This window comes from Dipodomys spectabilis, unplaced genomic scaffold (assembly GCF_019054845.1).
Source record: "Dipodomys spectabilis isolate Male_0828 unplaced genomic scaffold, ASM1905484v1 ptg000892l, whole genome shotgun sequence".
Taxonomy (NCBI): domain Eukaryota; kingdom Metazoa; phylum Chordata; class Mammalia; order Rodentia; family Heteromyidae; genus Dipodomys; species Dipodomys spectabilis.
The window spans coordinates 12,501-17,007 of record NW_024871569.1 but is presented as its reverse complement, the minus strand read 5'-3'; positions in this window follow the sequence as shown (position 1 = coordinate 17,007).

Here is a 4,507-nt window from a genome sequence, read left to right as displayed (position 1 = left end):
GGTCTGTAAACAAGATGGATGCCGCTGCTGCCATTTAGGCCCGAGTTTTTAGGGAAGCTGTCTACCACCCAGACACATTCCCAGCCCACTTCATTGAGAATGTCTCAAGGAGGATGGCTGAAGGATGGATGGCTAATTTTACTCAATCTCTCTTTCTTCTTCTTTTGCCAGCCCCTAGACTGGCAAAACAAGTGGGGGAGGGCTGGGAAGGTGAAGAGCACACACACACAGAGAGAGAGAGAGAGAGAGAGAGAGAGAGAGAGAGAGAGAGAGAGAGAGAGACAGCACCCAGCCCCAGAGTTCAAGCCTCACACCCGACACACACACACACACAAAAACATGAAAATAGCTGGGCGCTGGTGGCTCGCGCCTGTAATCCTAGCTGCTCCGGAAGCTGAGATCTGAGGATCTCGGTTCAAAGCCAGCCTGGGCACGAAAGACCGTGAGACTCTTATCTCCAATAAGCCACTCAGAAAACCGGAAGTGGTACTGTGGCTCAAGTAGTAGCGCCCTAGGCTTGAGCTGAAGAGTTGGGGGACAGTGTCCAGGGCCAGCCAGGGTTCAAGCCCCACGTCCCGGGAAAAACCAAACCAAAAAACAAAACAAAACCAAAAAAAAAACAAAAATCATGAAAATAATAAGGCAATGTGTGTGTGTGTGTGTGTGTGTGTGTGTGTGTGTGTGTGCGTGCGTATCACAGTATATATGTATGTGTATAAATATATGTGTGCATGTATATATACACATATGTGTATAAATATATATGTGCACGTATATATACACATGTGTATAAATAAACGAATAGATGTGTGTTTATACATATATACGTCTATGTATAAAATGAATATATATAATATATATTACACACACACACACACACACACACACACACACACACACACACGCCACGTACATAGTACATAGACAGATAAAGCCAAAAGTGGAGCTCTGGTTCAAGTGATAGACTGCTAGAATTGAGCCAAAAAAGCTGAGTCGCTGAGTGACAGTGCCTTGACTTCGAGTCCCAGGATTGCCCACCTCCCCCCCCCATAAAAAAGAGAAAAAGGAGAGGGGGGGCACACAAAGAAAGAAAGAAAGAAAGAAAGAAAGAAAGAAAGAAAGAAAGAAAGAAAGAAAGAAAGAAAGAAAGAAAGAAAGAAAGAAAGAAAACAAGCGTTAATGATCTGTTTATCTTATCTGTAAAGAAATACCCCAAACATCTAGAGTTGAGATTGGAGCAAAGATAAAACAACTATCTGTGCATAATTCAGTTGCCACATTCCCCCCGACCCCCCACTTTAACCCTGAAAACACCCATGAAGTCAGGAGCTGTGTGGGTCTCTCTGTCTGTCTGTCTGTCTGTCTGTGTCTGCTTTTTTTTTTTTTTTTTTTTTGTGGTCGGGTTGTATGGTTGTCTGGTTGCCTGATTGCTTACTCCATAAAACTCCACCAGAGTGACTCCTCCAGAAATTCTCATTCAATGATCAAAATCAAGGGTCCTAAGGGAAGAGTCCCTACATGGAAGGGTAAAAAGTCACTAGCCCTCACCTGTGTTTGGTGACAAGAAGAACTCCATACCAATCGTCTACCTTCATACATGAGGGCAGGGCAGGGAAGGAATAAATTTATTCAGGTGATCTAGTCAGTCACACTGATGGGTCTCTAGGGCTCCCCCTCCATGTCTCCCCCTCTCTGCCTGTCTGTGTGTCGGTCTCTTGTCTTTGCCTCTGTGTGTGTGTGTGTGTGTGTGTGTGGTGGGGGCATGTGTGCCTGTTCCTGTTTGTTGATTCAGGTGATCTAGTTATACTCCCCATCTCTCCCTCTGTCTGCCTGTGTGTCGGTGTGGTGTGTGTGTGTGTGTGTGTGTGTGTGTGTGTGTGTGTGTGTGTGTGTGTGTGTGTGTCTGTCTGTCTGTCTGTCTGATTATTCAGTTGGTGTAGTTAGATTTGTGGATCTCTCGCTCCCCCTCCATCTCTCCATCTCCCTCTTGTCTGCCTCTGTGTGTGTGTGTGTGTGTGTGTGTGTGTGTGTGTGTGTGTGTGTCCGTCTGTCTGTCTGTCTGTCAGTGTGTCTGTCTGTCTGTCGATGATTCGTTCAGGGGACCTAGTTGGACTTGTGGATCTCTCGCTCCCCCTCCATCTCTTCCCCTGTGTGTCTTTCCGTCGGTCGCTGGGTCTCTGTCTCTCTCTGTCTCTGTCTCTTTCTCTCTGCCTCTCTGTCTCCTGTCTGTCTCTGTGTCCCCCCTCCCCGCCTCCCCGCCTCCCCGCCTCCCCTCGGTCTTGCTTTTCCTTGTGGACTCCAGCGGGGCTCTGCTTACTCTGCTTGCCAGCCTGGAACCCACCCGCCAGCGGCAACTTCTTCCTTGGAAGAAGGAAGGAGGGAGCAGGAACCAGCGTCCCAGAAGAGACTCTCATTTTCAACGTGGACACTCGGTCTGTGAACAAGATGGATGCCGCCGCCGCCATTTAGGCCCGAGTTTTTAGGGGAAGCTGTCTACCAACCCAGACACATTCCCAGCCCACCTCCTTGAGAATGTCTCAAGGATGGATGGCTAATTTTATTCAATCATCATCTGGTTTCCGGAAGGAGAAAATGCCTCTGCTCACCCCCACCCCGCAGTTCCCCTCCCCGGGTATCCTGCACACGAGATGGCAGTCCTTGTGATATCTGAGCTGCCACACCACACCACACCACACCACACCACACCACACCACACCACACCACACCACACCACACCACACCACACTGTGGCAGAAAGTTCCTCCTATGGATTGTCTGGCCTCAGGAATTGACTCTCTCCCCGAGCCGAGGCCCCTTTTCCTTGGGAAAGAAGGATGTCCATGAGGACAAAAATAAGACCGAAAACAGAGCAAACTTATCCATAAGACAGGTAGGGCACGAAACCTTTCGGCCGGTCGGTAAAGAAAATCCCCAGGCAAAGGCTCACCGGCCGGGTGGTGCCGGTGGCAGCAGTGGCTCACTGCCCATCATCCGTCTGAGGTGCTGAGCGAGGGGGCTGAGACCTGAGGATAGTGGTTCATAGCCCGCCCGGGCAGGAAAGTCCATTTGAGACTCTTCATCTCGATGGGTCACCCAAAACGCCAGAAGTGGAGGTGGACTTGGGGGAAAATGCCCTAGTGAAGATTTCCTCGGGGCTGAATTAGTACTACCGTGTCGTCATGCAAGAGCACGAGCTCGCAGAGGACAGTACCGTGCCTCTGGTTCCGGGCGGGCAGAACCCGGTGCGGGGGGGGGGGGGGGGGGGTGGTGGTGGTGGGGGGAATCCCAGAGGTGGACTGGGCTGGGAATGTGTCTCAGCGTGCTTGAAGCCCTGGGTTCAATTCCTCAGTACCACCTAAACAGAACAAGCCAGAAGGGGCTCGAGTGGTAGAGCAGTGACCTTGAGCATAAAGAAACTCAGGGACAGTGCTCAGGCCCGGAGCCCAAGCCCCAGGACTAGGCCAAAAGGAAAAAGGAAAAGCAAATGACGATAATAATGAATTATAACAACCTATATGTATGTGTATGTCAGAACTCTCACTACCCACTACCGGGTAGGCGAGGACTGACCGACTGAGCGAGTGACTGACCCGACCCGTGTTTTGCCCCTCCCGCCGCCCCATCCACCTTGTCGACGGCGAACGCGCGCCATCTAGTGGTGGTTTTGTGAATTGCAGTTTTCTCTCATGAAATGCATGAAAAAGAAACCGCGCACTGACTGACTGACTGACTGAGAAAACCGGCCTTATGTCCTTCTCTTCCAGGCCCAGGCTGGCTGGTCCCGAGAGAGACTGCCTTCTTTTTCAGAGAAGGGGTGGGGGTGGGGATGATGATGTGCCTCGTTGGAGTATGGGGCCCATGCATAGGCAGGCAGGCAGGGTCGGAGTGGGACCGTTGTGTGTTGGAGCGCCAGTAGCTCAAGCCCCAGGATTGACTGGCAAGTCGAGAGGAAAAGGAGGGAGGGAGTGCTGGCGGGCGGGCGGGAGAGAGAATTCAAACGAGAGAGAGAGAGAGAGAGAGAGAGAGAGAGAGACAGACAGACAGACAGACAGACAGACAGACAGACAGACAGACAGACAGACAGACAGAGACAAAGAGAGACAGAGAGAGAGAGAAATAGAGAAACAGAGAAACAAGAGACAGAGAGACGCGGTGAACTGGTCCGGCTGGCCTACATGCTCTGTCGCATCCGATCTTTGAGTTTCCTCCCTCCCCCCCCCCCCCACCCGCTTTGGATGTGTGTGGGCGCGCGGGTGCGCGCGCGCACGCACACAGAAACACGGAGATGCTCTCTGCCCCCTCTTCTCTCCTCTCCAATTTTCCCCCCCCGCCCCCCGCCCCCCCCCCCCCCGCCCCGGTCAGGCACCAGACATGAGATCCCTCCCCTTCGCCTATTGCGTCGTCAAATACAAGCAAAAGGCAGTGTGAGATCCAAGCAAATTTGTTTTATTTTGTTCCGAGGGTAGGGTTGTGAATTGTGGTGCGGGGGGGGGGGGGGGGGGGGGAG